This window comes from Bos javanicus, chromosome 1, assembly GCF_032452875.1.
Source record: "Bos javanicus breed banteng chromosome 1, ARS-OSU_banteng_1.0, whole genome shotgun sequence".
NCBI lineage: Eukaryota > Metazoa > Chordata > Mammalia > Artiodactyla > Bovidae > Bos > Bos javanicus.
In genome coordinates, this window is record NC_083868.1 from 35314895 (window position 1) to 35333696 (window position 18802).

Genomic DNA, 18802 nt, shown 5'->3' on the forward strand with positions numbered 1-18802 from the left:
GAGGATGCGATGGCTGGATGGCATCACTGACTCGATGGACATGAGTTTGGGTAAACTCCAGGAGTTGATGATGGACAGGGAGGCCTGGCGTGCTGCGATTCATGGGGTCACAAAGAGTCAGACATGACTGAGCGACTGAACTGAACTGAACTGATCCCAAGAATAGCAAACAGAAATTTTCCTTCATACGTTTACAGATCATAGAGATGAACAAGGTAAGTAAGCACCTGCTATTAAATCAGATGACTGCACTAAAGCTCTCATTTCAGATTGCCTTGGTCTCATGTACTCAAACCAGCATCAGTAGTCTTCTGTACATTCACATTATATACGTGAGCTTGTGTGTGCTTTTGTTAATTAATTTTTTCTTTATAACAAATATATGTTATCCTTTCAAATATAAAAAATTTCAACTTCTGAATCATTCGCTGAATGTTGGAACTATTCTAAGCCAATACTCTATCTCTTAGAGGAAACCTCTCATGCAGAGAAAATAGATTTATGTTTTCCACAAGACAGAGGAGTTGGAAAACATTATACAGAAGAAACAACTACTTTGTACAAAGAGCCAGTATTAAAAAGACAACCATTTTATGTTATCATATAGAAATTACGAATAATACTTCTTGTAGATGGTATCAGATGACAATAAAATGAAGTATATGTGATAGCTACAATATTAAGCTCAATTAGACAAAAAGGTATAGCAGTGCCTAATGGACAGCACACATCTATTGTTACATTACAAAATACTCTGTGGAATTTGAGAATTACCCCAGAAAGTGTAGGGGAATTTCATACACTTTGTCTTTGTCTCTATATGAAATCTCAGTTTCAGAAACCCCATAAACCTATTTTGATGTTAGAGTAAAAACACTTCACCAGAAATGCAAATATCATTAGATGAATGTTATTGTTTCTAAAAAGAAAGAAAATGTATGTTCAAGAAATAACTTTGCTTCTCAAGTAGCTAACTACTATTTCTTTTGTTTCAAAAGTAGATTCACTTTTGAAATATAAAAATAAAATTCAGCAATACAAATAGCAGAAAACTAATTTATGATCACCACATAGACAGGTACTTTTTTTATTAAGAAACAAAAGAATTACAATATTTAAGTGTGCTGGGCTTCAGCCAATACAATTGTATTATAATCAGTTATCTAATTAAGTTGGAATGGTACAAATTTGTTTGTGTTAGACAGCTCAGAGGTCAAGATACCCAAAACTAACATAATTAGAGACTGGAAAATGAAAGCAACTTAGTCTAAAACTTTTTAGAGCAAAATATATACATATATTTTTTGTAAACTAATGTAAATTTGCTTTTAGTATCAATCTGTTGTTCAGTTTTAAATATACCTAGTACTTTCCTATTGGAGAGTTGTAGTTAAAAGTAAATTAATGACCTCTTCTTCAATCAGCACTTTTAACTCAAGAAGCTTTTCATTTACAGTGTCTAATTTTGAAATAAACTACAAAGCAATGAACAAATATGATAACTGAATACTGAACAAATATTCTAAAATCTTTGATATATTGGATTAGCAAAAATATTCATTGTGGTTTTTATGTAACATCTTATGGAAAAACTGAATGAACATTTTTTGGCCAATCCAGTATATAGTTTGTTCTCTGATATTAGGAATAACGAAATAAATCTTAAGAAATATATATAAGAAATATACAAAAAGGTGTGCTGTAGTATTTTCATCTATAAAAAAAAAAAATTGGCAAATAGTGTTTACCATGAAGTCAATGGGGACATTTGGTATGATCGCCATCATACCATTATTTTTTTCAGTGTGCTTTCAAGTTTCCCTAACTTACACATGCCATTTGGGAAAGAGGAACATAGGCAAACCCAGTACTATTCCTGGAAAATAATGGATCATCATGTTTGGTTGTAATATACAATATTTGAGGAGTAAAGCAAGTAAAACATCATGGTTTAAATCTGTTGCTCTCAATCAACATCAATGCACATCAGAATCATTCAGTAGTGATTCTTGAGTGGGCCCAAGAATTTTTATTTCTAATAAGTGACCAGGTGATGTTAATACATCTGAATCACTTAAGCATACTTTTGGAACTACTAGTTTAAAAGCATATGAGTTTCTAATTTTATTTCCGAGTTATAGTAATTCAGAGAATGTAAAAAATTTTACTGTTCATAATTAGTAGAACAAGATGTACAATTTCGACCTAATGTTAAAATCCTATGAGTGAAAAAGTAATTGAATATAAGCTTAAAGTGTCTATTGAGAACAGATCTATTATAGTGGAGTCTGCAGTTCATATGACTATAGAATACAGTGCTTGCTTAGAGCTCTAAAGATGAAAGCACTGTTGATATTGGCATAAGACCAAGACACTCCTAAGAGCAATAATCAAAGAAGTGTCATGATTGTAGTAACATATCAGCAGTACACCCCAAATGAAGATGAGCAGCAAAGCAACACCAATGTGACAAAAGTTAAGGGAGATGCTGTGTGAGACAAAAGGAAGGTTTTTGAAGTCTCTATTTGAAGAGTGACTACAAAGAGGCATGAATTGATACATAGCTCAAGTGTGTCCAGTAGAAGTGGACAAGGGGATTTAAAAGTCCACTTAGAATTCTTGAACCCTGATAACCTGACAGTGATGCAGCGGTGCAGTTTTACTTGCACAAAATCATTTGTCCAAGTGGTACATCTTTTTGCAATTCATCTCCCCAATTCAGGGATCTACTTCTTATTTTACTTTTTAATGAAACGGTTAATTTTATTCAAATTCTCCAAAATGTATAGTCAATATGCTAATTGTTCTAAAATGTTTTACCTTTATATGATAGTTTTAATATTTCACCTTCTTTTATAGTTTTTTTTTTCATTTTTTTTTCTATATAGCTCTTCAATAGAAGGCAGGATCCTGAGTTACAATTAGGAGCCTCTACTTACTTACTATTCTGATTAAATTTCTTCTCAGTATTCATGGTCAGTATTTGGCTTCTTAAATAAAAGGCTTTTGGTCTTTTCAATCACTTGTGTGGTTTCATCACTTGTGAGATGGTATTGTTACTCATAACCTCATGACCTGATTTAGAATCAGTCTTGATACTCAGTCTTGCATTTGTAATCAAATTTATAATCTACTTTTGAACTTATTCTGGAGTCATGCTTAGTTTAACTGCCAACATGTTAATGCTGATACACTGATGGATGTGACACAAGTCTCAAATACGGAAATAGATATCTTCAGTGAAATCCTCAAGATAAGCCACCAAGAAGAAGTCATTCACTTGCATTGATCCACATTTCTTCAGCTTTATGTGAGCCCGATGGAAGTTAACATATAAGCATTTAACAAATTCTAAAATTGGGTCTTTATATAAATATGTGCAAGGTTCCTACTGAATAAATTTGACCAGATCTTTTAGCACTTGCCCGTGTTTTCGAACATCTTTGTTTGTTATGACTGCTGTGGTTAAATAGTAGAGAATATGTGGGCACATCATTGGAACTGCACTAAGATACTGTGGCTGGTAAAGGAATTGATCCTTAATGTTATTGTGCTTTGGGGTGATAGAAGAAAACAGAGACCAATGAGTGAACCATATTCACTGCTGAAGAGATTGAAGTGGAGAATTCACAGAATTATTATCTATCTTTTAGCCATGCAGTCTTCCATGACTGCATTCCAATTCTGTATTAAAATTTCTGAGGTCAGTTGTCCCCAGAGTGAACTCAAAGCATTTCTATTCATTGCTGGAACCAACCCTCTAAAGAAGTAAAGATATTCTGTTGCTCCAGAGTAAATTCCACATTCATATTGGAATTTTGCATACTTAGTATTTATGGCACCCCAGTCTAGTACTCTTGCCTGGAAAATCCCAAGGACAGAGGAGCCTGGTGGGCTGCAGTCCATGGGGTCACTAAGAGTCGGACATGACTGAGCGGCTTCACTTTGACTTTTCACTTTCATGCATTGGAGAAGGAAATGGCAACCCACTCCAGAGTTCTTGCCTGGAGAATCCCAGGGATGGGGGAGCCTGGTGGGCTGCCATCTATAGGGTCGCACAGAGCTGGACATGACTGAAGTGACTTAGCAGCAGCAGCAACAGCATGTATCTAAATATTCCTATCTAAAGCCAGGCTTATCTACCATGTAGTAAAACTATATCCAACCATCCCTGGTTTATTGCATTTGCCTTGTAGTGTCTGGATCTTCAAACATCTTCACAATTGGTTCACGATTGGTTGATGCCTGAAGTTGTTTCAGTTGTTGAACAATGCTGGTTTTTTTTTTTTCTCTCAAAGCATGAGGATATCATCAGAATAAAGGGAATACATCAATAGCAAAGTCTACCATGTTGGTAGCCCTAAGAAGATCCAATTTCTATTATAATTTTTTTTTCATTATATATTTTTCTTAACAGAGAGAAACTCAAGCAATGGAAGAACTAGAAGCCGATCCAAAAAGTGTGTGATGTAAATAATCAAGTCATACTACACCATCTTGCTGAGGAAAAGGAAATTGTAGGAGTCATTTTTTTTTTTTTTTCAATTTAAACCCAGTAAGGGTTTTAGGCCAACTTGCTAGTTCCTGAAATATGGAAAGAAAGCAACCACAATTCATGGTGGTACCTAGAATTAATAGTTCATTACATGACCTTAAGTAAGTAGTCCAACTCTTCTAGACAATAGTCCCCTAAAATATGAATTGAACTAATTGAAATAAGTAATCTCAACTGTTCTTTCATCTCTGAAGTCTAGTAATCCTATGTTTAAAATAAAGGAAGCAAGTATATGAGTAGAAAAGGATCATTACTATTGACACCAGGCATATCTGGGTTAAAATCCACATTCAGAATGCTACCTTGCTTGGATGCATCATTAATCTCTCTGATTTTCACCCACAATATCACCTCATACGTGTTAGAATACTATTATCAAAAAGATAAGGTAAAAAATGCTAGTGAGGATATGGAGAAAAATGAACCCTTGTGCATTGTTGGTGGGAATATAAATTGGTGCAGCCACTCTATACCATGTAAGCTTCTCAAAAAAATTAAAACTAGAGCTACCATAGGGGCTTCCCGAAAAGTGGCATAATTGTAAAGAATCTGCCTGCGAATGTAGGAGACACATGAGTTTGATCCCTGGATCAGGAAGATCTCCTGGAGTGGGAAATGGAAACCCACTCCAATATTCTTACCTGGAAAATTCCATGAACTGAGGAGCCTGGTGGGCTACAGTCCATGGGGTTTCCAAGAGTCAGATGCAACTGAGCATGCATACATATAACTACCAAATGATCTAGCAATTCCACTTCTGAGTATTTACCAAAGAAAGCAGAAATACTAACTTAAAATGATATATGCACCCCTATATTCACTGAAGCATTATGCACAACAACCAAGATACATTTAAGACCTAATTGTGCATCGGTGAATGAATGGATAAAGAAGATGTGGTGTACATTTGTATACACTGGAATATTCAGCCAAAAAACCTTGCCATTTGTGACAACATAAAGCTGAGTAGCTAAGAATTGATGCTTTTGAACTGTGGTGTTGGAGAAGACTCTTGAGAGTCCCTTGGACTGCAAGGAGATCCAACAAGTCCATTCTAAAGGAGATCAGCCTGGGATTTCTTTGGAAGGACTGATGCTAAAGCTGAAACTCCAGTACTTTGGCCACCTCATGCGAAGAGTTGACTCATTGGGAAGACCCTGATGCTGGGAGGGATTGGGGGCAGGAGAAGAAGGGGACGACAGAGGAGGAGATGGCTGGATGGCATCACCGACTCGATGGACGTGAATTTGAGTGAACTCCGGGAGTTGGTGATGGACAGGGAGGCCTGGAGTGCTGTAATTCATGAGGTCGCAAAGAGTCAGACTCGACTGAGCGACTGATCTGAACCAAACTGAGGTGCACCTTAAGTGCATTATACTAAGTGATGTAATTCAAAAAACAAACAAACAAAAAAGTCAAATACTGTATGGTCTCACTTACATGTGGAATCTAAAATAAAAAGTAAAGAGAAAAGCTTGCAGATACAGAGAACAGAGTGGTGGTTTCAAATGGATAAAAGGAGTAAAAAGGTACAAACTTCCATTATGAAAGAAGTCATGGGGATGTAGCATACAGCATGGTGATTAGTTAATAATACTGTATTGCATATTTGAAAGTTGCTAAGACAGTAGATCTTAAAAGTTCTTATCATAAGAAAAATTTCTGAAGCTGTAATGGGTGTTTCCCAGAATTACTGTAGTGATTATTTCTCAATATATACAAACATCAAATCACTATGTTGTACACCTGAAACGAATATCACGTCATATGTCAATTATATATTTATGAAATAAATCATCAACAGTTTTATGTTTATAAAATAAATCAGCAGTTTTATATTTATAAAATGAATATAAAATGATTATATATTTATAAAATCATTCAACATATATGAAAAGTATGACTTCAAGAAATGTCTTCAAAAAAACTATGGAAGCACTATGAGAGGTATTTAACAGGTATATAGAAAAGAAAAGAACAGTCAATAAGATCGCAGATTCTCGAGTGTCTCTAAAGGATGATAAGTGCTATATTATTTTCTAGAAATTTCTAAAACAGTGTGGACATAGAGGCTCAAACTAAATCTTATTTGAATCTTGATTCCAACACTGTGCTGCAAGAACATGACATTGGGCCACAGCCTTGATATGATATAATGTAATATACATCTTGCCCAGAGAAATATCACTAACTTCAGATATGCAGATGGCACCACCCTTATGGCAGAAAGTGAAGAAGAACTAAAGAGCCTCTTGATGAAAGTGAAAGAGGAAAGTGAAAAAGTTGGCTTAAAGCTCAACATTCAGAAAACTAAGATCATGGCATCTGGTCCCATTACTTCATGGCAAATAGATGGGGAAACAGTGGAAACAGTCACTGACTTTATTTTGGGGGGCTCCAAAATCACTGCAGATAGTGATTGCAGCCATGAAATTAAAAGATGTTTATTCCTTGGAAGGAAACTTATGACCAACCTAGACAGCATATTAACAAGCGGAGACATTATTTTGTCCACAAAGGTCCATCTACTCAAGGCTATGGTTTTCCCAGTAGTCATGTATGGTTGTGAGTGTTGGACTATAAAGAAAGCTGAGTACTGAAGAATTGATGCTTTTGAACTGTGGTTTTGGAGAAGACTCTTGAGAGTCCCTTGGACTGCAAGGAGATCCAACCAGTCCATCCTAAAGGAGATCAGTCCTGGGTGTTCATTGGAAGGACTGATGTTGAAGCTGAAACTCCAATACTTTGGCCACCTGATGTGAAGAGCTGACTCATTGGAAAAGACCCTGATGTTGGGAAAGTTTGAAGGCAGAAGGAGAAGGGGACGACCGAGGATGAGATGGTTAGATGGCATCACCGACTCAATGGACATGGGTTTAGGTGTACTCCGGGAGTTGGTGATGGACAGGGAGGCCTGGCATGCTGCAGTTTATGTGGTCACAAAGAGTCAGACATGACTGAGCGACTGAACTGAATATACATCTACCAAATGTATATTATGCTTTTTAATGAATCTGTCTCTTGATGACCGCATAACAAAATCAATTCAACTAGTCTCAGTCAGTCTCTGATCTATCTGTAAGTTTATCTCTTCTGACCATTAAATGAGATCATGCATTTAAAGCACTTGCTTATAGTAGTCATTTAATAAATATCAGTACACAATTAGTATAAAAATAGCATAAACATCCTATTAACATGCAGTTAAATGTATTTACATGTGGATACCATCATTTCAATTATTTTAATACCCTTGCATTTTTAGCTATGTCAAATTAACCTAAAATATTTATGTTTTCTTCAAAAACTGATAAAGGTTATTAAAGATTATTAAATTTTCCAGATTCTATTCCTTTTCATGGGACAAAGGAAAAACATGGCTACCTTAAGATTCGCATTTCCATAGCACTACCATATCCGAAAGTTGGTCAGTGTATCCACACATATAACAGCACAAGTAGTACTTGCCTAAAACACAAATCAATCCACTATCTATGTATAGACCCTGGACATTGTTTTTTAGAAATCCCAAGAATATAACATCTCAACAAATACCTTTATCTTCTTAATATCTGAAATTCTAGAATTTTATCCCTCCTATCGTATTCTCCCTCCTATCTTATTCAAATACTCCTGAAAAACATACTTCCAATCTAATCATTGGCCTTTCATACTTATTCTTGTCTATAATCATGGTTTTGACTAGCTGCTTCCCCTGACACAGACAGCCTTATAATACAGGTGACTTGTCCACTCCTCTTTGCCTGGGTACTTACAATGCAATGTAAGCCCTTTGAAATGATTAAACAGCAGTGATACTGCTCACACTATGAACTAAATGCCTTTATTTCTATGTTTTATTATCACATTTTATAAGTAAATATATATGTATATTTTAAAGATCTTGAAAAATGCAAGTCAAAAAAATTAAGTATAATCTTTTGCTCAGAGATATCCTATGTAAATAAGATCAAAGAACTCATACCCTGCTATTTTCATATATCAGTAGTATTTTCCCTGAAGATTAAGTATTTTTATAAGTAACTGTTCTAGTGAATGTGTAGCATTCATTCACATGTCTATGCTATAATTGTTTTCAACAACTACATTGTTGATGCTAATTTTTCCATATAACAATATATTTATAAATAAACAATGAGAATTTATGTATTACTTTAAAGTAGCTTTCCAAGAAGGGAACTCTTGATCCAAAGTTAATAAATCTACTTTTACTAAGTGCTTTATTTTGCTTTTCACGAAGATCATAGAAGTTAACTTTAAATAAGATAACCATTTAAAGACGTTCCAGTAATACTTATTTTTAGTTTAATGGAATATACTTAGTTCACGTTCATTGAAGAAAATGTAGAAAATATAGGGGAAAATCAAAAGTTCTACTGAAAAATTTAAGAAGAGATAAGAACGCCTTCTTCAGCAATCAATGCAAAGAAATAGAGGAAAACAACAGAATGGGAAAGACTAGAGATCTCTTCAAGAAAATCAGAGATACCAAAGGAACATTTCATGCAAAGATGGGCTCCATAAAGGACAGAAATGGTATGGACCTAACAGAAGCAGAAGATACTAAGAAAAGATGGCAAGAATACACAGAAGAACTGTACAAAAAAGATCTTCATGACCCAGATAATCACGATGGTGTGATCACTGACCTAGAGCCAGACATCCTGGAATGTGAAGTCAAGTGGGCCTTAGAAAGCATCACTACGAACAAAGCTAGTGGAAGTGACAGAACTCTAGTTGAGCTATTCCAAATCCTGAAAGATGATGCTGTGAAAGTGCTGCACTCAATATGCCAGCAAATTTGGAAAACTCAGCAGTGGCCACAGGACTGGAAAAGGTCAGTTTTCATTCCAACCCCAAAGAAAGGCAATGCCAAAGAGTGCTCAAACTACTGCACAATTGCACTCATCTCACACACTAGTAAAGTCATGTTCAAAATTCTCCAAGTCAGGCTTCAGCAATATGTGAACCGTGAACTTCCTGATGTTCAAGCTGGTTTAAGAAAAGGCAGAGGAAACAGAGATCAAACTGCCAACATCCGCTGGATCATGGAAAAAGCAAGAGAGTTCCAGAAAAACATCTATTTTGGCTTTATTGACTATGCCAAAGCCTTTGACTGTGTGGATCACAATAAACTGTGGAAAATTCTGAAAAAGATGGGAATACCAGACCACCTGATCTGCCTCTTGAGAAATTTGTATGCAGGTCAGGAAGCAACAGTTAGAACTGGACATGGAACAACAGACTGGTTCCAAATAAGAAAAGGAGTATGTCAAGGCTGTATACTGTCACCCTGCTTACTTAACTTCTATGCAGAATACATCATGAGAAACGCTGGACTGGAAGAAACACAAGCTGGAATCAAGATTGCCGGGAGAAATATCAATAACCTCAGATATGCAGATGACACCACCCTTATGGCAGAAAGTGAAGAGGAACTAGAAAGACTCTTGATGAAACTGAAAGTGGAGAGTGAAAAAGTTGGCTTAAAGCTCAACATTCAGAAAACGAAGATCATTGCATCTGGTCCCATCACTTCATGGGAAATAGATGGGGAAACAGTGGAAACAGTGTCACACTTTATTTTTCTGGGCTCCAAAATCACTGCAGATGGTGACTGCAGCCATGAAATTAAAAGACGCTTACTCCTTGGAAGGAAAGTTATGACCAACCTAGATAGCATATTCAAAAGCAAAGACATTACTTTGCCAACAAAGGTTCGTCTAGTCAAGGCTGTGGTTTTTCCAGTGGTCATGTATGGATGTGAGAGTTGTACTGTGAAGAAGGCTGAGCACCGAAGAATTGATGCTTTTGAACTGTGGTGTTGGAGAAGACTCTTGAGAGTCCCTTGAACTGCACGGAGATCCAACCAGTCCATTCTAAAGGAGATCAGCCCTGGGATTTCTTTGGAAGGAATGATGTTAAAGCTGAAACTCCAGTATTTTGGTCACCTCATGCAAAGAGTTGACTCATTGGAAAAGACTCTGATGCTGGGAAGGATTGGGGGCAAGAGGAGAAGGGGACGACAGAGGATGAGATGGCTGGATGGCATCACTGACTCGATGGACATGAGTCTGAGTGAACTCCGGGAGTTGGTGATGGACAGGAAGGCCTGGCATGCTGCGATTCATGGAGTCGCAAAGAGTCAGACACGACTGAGTGACTGATCTGATCTGATCTGATCTGACTAATCACAATAATATTTGTTCTTGTTTTCATCAGAGCTTTTCTGTGCATATTACATATATTTTTTAAAAGACAATAGATAATATACAATTTTGAGCTCTACTTTCTTTTTCATTTTATCAGATGTGTTTTCTAATGTTCAATTCTCTTCTTTTCTTCCCTATCTCAATAGTCACCTCTGTATACACTGTTGCCTTAATCAGAAATTCAGAGGAACCATTCCAGACACAAGTTTCTCTCTTTTGTCCAACATCAATGGATTACCAATCCCTCGTATGTCCTCCCCTAGAATAACTCACATGACTTCAGCTTCCCTCCAACCACATTTCCACTGTTTCTCTCACTTGTGTTATTGCAGGTACTCCCTTTGCCAGGTCTTTTCACCTCCACTCCAGTCATCTTGTATCCCAGTCTCCATGATCCTAGAGAACATTTTAACATTGAGATAAAACCCTGTTATTCCAAAGATTACAATGATCCACTTAAGATAAAACCCTCATTTTTCACTGTACCACTGTTTGCTTTCACTACTTTAGCTTCCTCCATCTCTTGACATTGTCCCAGGTATAACTTGCCCTCAGGAAATGCCAAGCCACTTTTTCTTCCCTAACTGTGTATTGCTCTCCATGAGTTTGTAAATTTCCTATTAAAAGCCTCTTGTAAGAACTCTGGAGACACACTCTAGCTATATTTAAGTCCTGGCTGTGCTTGCTGTTGACCTTGGGCCATTCACTAAACTGTTACGTATTTCAAGTTTCTCACTTGTAAAAGTAGTCTAGTAACACTGCTTACCCATGGGATAGTGACAAGGATTGAATGACTTCATAACTGTAAGATGTTTGGAACAGTAACCCACACAAGTGTTGTGTAAAATATCTATTAAATTGAGGCTTTTATATTGCCTGTTATAATTTTTAGCTTGCACAGCCCTATTTAACTTTGCTGCTTCTGCTGCTGCTAAGTCGCTTCAGTCATGTCTGACTCTGTGTGACCCCATAGACGGCAGCCCACCAGGCTCCCCCGTCCCTGGGATTCTCCAGGCAAGAACATTGGAGTGGGTTGCCATTTCCTTCTCCAATGCATGAAAGTGAAAAGTGAAAGTGAAGTCGCTCAGTCCTGTCCGACTCTTCCCGACCCCATGGACTGCAGCCTACCAGGCTCCTCCTTCCATGGGATTTTCCAGGCAAGAGTACTGGAGTGGGGTGCCATTGCCCTCTCCATTTAACTTTGAGATTACTCCAAAAGTGTTTTCCTGAAACTACACAGAGATGCCTGTCTCTACTCTTTGATCTTTGTCTTATCTCTCTGGACACAGTATTAAAATTATATGCATTCGTGATTCCCAGAATAGTTGTGTGAGAGAAGAGGTTGTCTTTCTTCATTGTCAGCCTCTAGCACAAAGCCTAAGCAAGGCTCTACTACTTGTGGTCCATCAGCATCTGTTTTTCAAATGAACTGGCAATTTTGATGAAGATCTTGTTCACTACTTGTTCTTTCCATGTATACTATGTTTTCAAGACTCTAGTTAAATAAAAAAAAAAAATTTAAGAATCAAGTCTTACAATAGGTTATAAGCTTACAATCTGATTTTAAAAAGAGACTGAATCAGGATCTACTTTTATTTGGTAAGTTACTATATTATTTTCACGGAGAAAACAAGTAGTACATGCCACATAATACTTTAAAAATTAACAACCCACCAGTCATATTACTAAGATTAAAAGTTGTAGCAATCAGAACTAGGCATGGGAAGAAGATATGAAAGAAAGAAAAAGACATAGGCCTTACTTTTAAAGGAACTTTAAATGCGCTTGAGTTTCAGAGCACACATCCACAAGATTATTGAAGCATACTTAAAGCTCTGTGATGGATAAAATTTAGAGAACAAGCAAATTAGAAGAATGCAGTGTCCATGGATATAAACAATACATAAATGGAATAAGTAGGACAGAATCTTCCAGCTCAACAATAAGATATGTCAGATATGACTTTTAATTCAGATTATAAAGTCAAGACAGTTATGCAAGGATTTGAAGAGGTTAAAAATAGCTATGAGAGACGAATAGCGCACTCAGTCAAGAAAGTAGAAATAAGACAGATAAACTGAGAAGATTTTTGGAGGATGTAAAGCAACTGGCAAATTCTCTCTGCCTGATATTTTATCAGGAGATGAAATGGGTGAGTATACTACAAAGCTTGGGAGTTTTTTTCCACACAAGTCTTTAAGGAAAGGTGAGATAAAGGCACTTTGAAAACGAAGATGTTGTGAACATATAGATATTCTGCAATACCATTAATGTTATTATGACATTTATAACAACATTGATAATAGTAATTAATAAAGTAATAGTACTGCAACAGATGATAATGATGAAGATAAAAATTACCATTATACTAATGGTAATTAATATAATGGTGCATTAGGGAAAGTAAGATGTAAGGACAAATATAGATATCCTAAATTATGTTATCTACATACATGAAAAGCTGAATACCTGGTTATCTAACATGAACTATACTAAAGAATATGCTGCTACTTTCCAAATAAAAATAAAGAGCTTCAGAGGCAAAAAAATAATTTCCAACGTCTTTTGGTCTCCAAGTCACTCCTACACAAGAAGAATTTGATGAGTTAAGTGTAAATGCACAAGGAACATGTGGATTACATTTTCTTTAAAAATACACAAGGGTTTAAAAATTAAGGAGAAAAACTGTTTGGAAAAATGCATTTTTCATAAGGCCAAACCAAAAACACTTGAAATAGTTTTAGATTGTAGTATGACCTTCAACATTGTTGTGTTTATTAACCTAAAAATAAACAGTTTTTCAGTAGGAGAAATGAAGCCATAAAATATACACCAAGTATGAATAGGAATGAATAATTTCTTAAAGATTTTATTGAGTTTTCTTTTAATAATCTCCCATCCCGAGGTGTTCAAGCAAATGCCCACCATCTGTGTCATATTCTGTTTATTCCATTATTTCTTCATAATGTTTCTGGGTCACTTATTAGAGGATACAACATCAGAATATGTGTTGTTTTAAAATTGTCAACCTTTCCCTAGTGGTAGGGTTAACTGAATCTTTCTTGTACTCTTCAAACAACTCAAATATATGATCAATTTGAGTCATTTTTGAATAATGTGGCCCATGATTTATTCCAATCACTGCCTGTATATTTGTTGGAAAGACACTTCCTAAGATGACACCTTGTTCCTGTAAATAGGCAGAGCTGTTATGAAACTTGAAGAGCTGGGTTATTTTGAGATGTACTGGTAGGTAAGTCAAGATTATAGAACATGCATTATGACAGGCAATGACTGTCTTCATGGCCTGCAACAAGCGGAAAGAACAATTAAACAAAAACAATGAAAAAAAATGATGTTTTCATTTTTGTTGTTGCTGTTCTCTTACCAGGTGTTTCTATTCAAGCATCCATGGCATTTCAGTGATTTGGGGTCATTACTTTCTTCTTGCATTATTTGTTTTATAATGAACATTTTGTCATTCTTCAAATTCTCCCAAGCATCATGCATTGCTTTCATCAATTTTATCTCTTTTATGCCAAGCACAGAGTTTCGTCAATTATTTATCTGCACCTTTCCTCAAACTCACCCTTTCTTTTTTCTTTCCATTGCCAGCTTTCCAAAGGAGGCCATTATCTCTCTATCACTAACCTGCATTTACCAAAAGGAAGAAATCATCAGTTTCTCTTCCACTTCAAGTATGAACCCATAGCCTGCTGGCTGCAACATAGGTGATGGGCACTAACTCTGCATTTCTGGGCTGCATTTCTGATACTGTTCGTTCAACCACCTTTCTACTTAATAATCTTGGAAACATCCTATTGCTTGAAAGCTAAAACCTTAATCCAGAATACTAGAAAATATTTAGTCAATGCATATTTGTTGAAAGAATTCAAGTATTCCTCTCATTTTAGCTCAGAGAAGGCAATGGCAACCCACTCCAATACTCTTGCCTGGAAAATCCCATGGACGGAGGAGCCTGGTAGGCTGCAGTCCATGAGGTCGCTACAAGTCAGACACAACTGAGCGACTTCACTCTCACTTTTCACTTTCACGCATTGGAGAAGGAAATGGCAACCCACTCCAGTGCTCTTGCCTGGAGAATCCCAGGGACGGGGGAGCCTGGTGGGCTGCCGTCTATGGGGTCGCACAGAGTCGGACACGACTGAGGCTACTTAGCAGCAGCAGAAGCAGCAGCGATCCTATTAAATGCAGATTCTGATTCAGTGGGTCTGGGGTGGGACTGGAGATTCTTCATTTCTTATGAGCTTTAGTCATATTCTGTCACTTTTTGTGTGATCTTGTGTGCATTATTTCAGGATTGGAACCTAAATGTTCTCATCTATAAAATGGATATATTGAGTAAAAATGCGATCATGAATATAAGTGAAATGCTTCTTCTTGTGTCCCATGACACGTCCCTTCAGACCAGTGTAAACTAAGTTGCATTTTTCATAGATAGAGCTCATCACACTTATCACATCCAATATGAAACACCAGCCATATTTCTCTGCTGTTCTGTTGTAGCAATTTAGGCACTACCCTCAAAGCAGCCCAGAAATGCAGAGTCAATGAATCCATTAATCAGTGGAGCTAGGGGTTAGTGACAAGGTCCCAGCCTCTGGTTTTTCATTCAACAAGTGCATTCAATACAGATTTTTAGAGAGACTGAAGCCCACAGAGGGATTAAGTGCCAATGCTCTCAGTGAGAACAAATAGTTTCCTTTCCTGTGTCATTTATCCTCATCTCTTCATTTCTGCTTCCAGGTATCACCTTCCAAACAAGATTCATTTTAATAAGTTCTTAAGTTTTGCTTTGGGCACCATGATCACTCATAGTTTCACCTGTTTTAGAATGGAATGAGAAGCAGGAGAGAGAAGCCTGGTTTATGGAGTAATTCTGACATTGAACTGAGTGGGGACAATGATAAATTTTTAAAACCATGGAATTAGCCAACTTTTTGTTTGCTTATTTATTTATTCATATTGGAAACCAAGAAGAAAGAGAATGACAGTTATGGAGATATCCACCTATTAACTCAGGGAATGATGGGAAAGTCAAAGGCCTTCATGAAATTTTTCAAAACTTTCATTTGCCACATCTAGGGGGAAACTTTGGTGAAATTCACACACTGGAATTTAATAGTAAATGTATAAAAAGTGCAAAGGAGACTTAATGCTCAGCCTTAGTAGGTCTTCTATGATAAAATTATGGAGAAGATACAGAATAAGTAGGAATCTGAGGTGTGCAGTGGTGATGCTTGGAGTACTTAAGAAGACATGCATTAATGAAGAACACTAGTATCTTTGAGAAGCTCAGTGTGGCTGGCCTCTGTAGGACAGAATTAGTAGGAAGAGATGATGTCATGAGAGAGAGAGACTCCTTTTTTTATTTTTTATTATTATTATTTTTCTTAATATACATTTATTTATTTTAATTGGAGGCTAATTACTTTACAATATTGTATTGGTTTTGCCATACATTGACATGAATCCACCCCGGGTGTACATGTGTTCCCCATCCTGAACCCCCCTCCACCTCCCTCCCCATGCCATCCCTCTGGGTCATCCCAGTGCACCAGCCCCTAGCATCCTGTATCATGCATCAAACCTGTACATTTACACAATGGAGTATTACTCAGCCATTAAAAAGAATACATTTGAATCAGTTCTAATGAGGTGGATGAAACTGGAGCCTATTATACGGAGTGAAGTAAGCCAGAATGAAAAACACCAATAGAGTATACTAACACATTTATATGGAATTTAGAAAGATGGTAACAATAACCCTGTATACGAGATAGCAAAAGAGACACAGATGTATAGAACAGTCTTTTGGACTCTGTGGGAGAGGGAGAGGGTGGGATGATTTGGGAGAATGGCATTAAAACATGTATATTATCATATGTGAAATGAATTGCCAGTCCAGGTTTCATGCATGATACAGGATGCTAGGGGCTGGTGCACTGAGAGAGACTCCTGATGTCAATGAAGATGACATGTTCCAGAATAGCCAAGGCCAGATGGTGGTCCATAGCCATCAGGAAAATGAAAGTGAAGTCGCTCAGTCGTGTCTGACTCTTTGCGACCCCATGGACTGTAGCCTACGAGGTTCCTCCATTCACTGAATTTTCCAGGCAAGAGTACTGGAGTGGGTTGCCATTTCCTTCTCCAGGGGATCTTCCTGACCCAGGGATTGAACTTGGGTCTCCTGCATTGCAAACAGGTGCTTTTACTGTCTGAGCCACCGGGAAGCCGCCTAAAATCAACTGAACTAATATAAAGCACAGCTATACCCATGGAGAGAGGAGCCTGGTAGGCTGCAGTCCATGGGGTCGGGAAGAGTCGGACACGACCGAGTGACTTCACTTTCACTTTTCACTTTCATGCATTGGAGAAGGACATGGCAACCCACTCCAGTATTCTTGCCTGGAGAATCCCAGGAACTGGGGAGCCTGATGGGCTGCTGTCTATGGGGTCGCACAGAGTCAGACACGACTGAAGTGACTTAGCAGCATACTAATATGATATAAGTGAAAGTGAAAGTTGCTCAGTCATGTCCAACTGTTTGTGACCCCATGGACTATATAATCCATGGCATTATTTAGGCCAGAATCCTGCAGCGGGTAGCCTTTCCTTCTCCAGGGGACCTTCCCAACTCAGGGATCGAACCCAGGTCTCACTCATTGCAGGTGGATTCTCTACCAGCTGAGCCACAAGGGAAGCTCGGTATGATACATAAGGGGTCCTTAATTTATGGGGTCCCATGATGATTGTGAGACACAGTGACACATCTAGGAGTGAAATAAATGAAAAGCCAAAGGGGTTATCTTTGATATGAAAAAAAAAAAAAACCTCAAGAGATAGTAGGCCAAGATTTCTATTACCCTCTGCAATGAAACATCACTATTCCTTGCCCAGTTTCCAGATCTGAGCTAACTTCACACCAGACCTTTTGGTCTGATAATCAAAAGGGAGACAAATTCTCTTGAGGAAACATTCTGTCATATCACCAAAAGCATATCTAAAAAACGTTTAACCAATATCTCCTTGAAAGAACCTATAGCCTTAAAGTAACTGCATAGTGAGGAAGAAGAATACCCAAGGTCTATCATGAGGTGTTGACAACTGAGCCTTACTTAGTACTAAAATTAAAGTGGCCCTAATCCCTAGTACATTATTGCAATGCAGCAAATAGATTTCTGGCCTAAACTTGTCCTGCAATGGATCCAACTGTTTTGCAGACTTACCCTGTATTATTTTCTAAAACACTGAGTTTTTATTCAAAGATCATAAATATTTAGAAGCTGTTGAAAACCTTACATTAGAGTTCTGATTAGAGAATCAGAGGTAGCAAGATAATAAGGGTAAAATATCAAGAGTAAACTTGAGGTTATCCTACTCCTCCCACCCATGGAAGTGAATCAGATGTAACTCTACATTCAAGTTGGAGGCATGTGATCACAGGATCACAGAAAATCGGACAGAATGTAAGAATGGCTTCATAAAAGCTCAGACAAAATGCCAGCATGGGAAAGACACCTTCTATGGTTAGGACACTGCCTTCTCTGATGCAATGCTCATATTTAATGGACGGGTATTATATGATGTCTGTCCTAGTACTAGAATGCACAGGTGTGGGAATCAAATGTTGAAAGAAGGATTAACCACGGTCACCATACTTCTCAATAAGCCACAAGGGGGTTTGTGCTTATTCTTGCAACTTTAAATTCTGCAGGATTTGAGCTCTTTAACCCTGGCAGAGAAATGTTCTTCCAAAGTATATATTAATACTAAAAATTCCTCCAGTCCAAAAGTCTCAACTTGTGCCTAGTTGTTCTGGGCTCCTTATACCTGTGGACCAGCAGGTAAATAAAGGAGCTAGTAAATTGGCAGTGTTGCTGACTGTGATTATCAAGAATTTCTGTGGTCACTGCCATGTCATGGAGGCATGGAGAAGGAGTCTTTGGGACACTGAGGTGGATCACTGTGCCATCAGTCAGTGCTTCCATGC

The 18802-nt window shown here is 37.4% G+C and overlaps 1 pseudogene; it reads right to left on the reverse strand.

The window, feature by feature from the left end:
* Positions 1-2935: 2935 nt before the first annotated feature.
* On the reverse strand, positions 2936-4496 carry LOC133254212 (eukaryotic translation initiation factor 3 subunit E-like; annotated as a pseudogene).
* Between the last annotated feature and the right edge of the window lie 14306 nt (positions 4497-18802).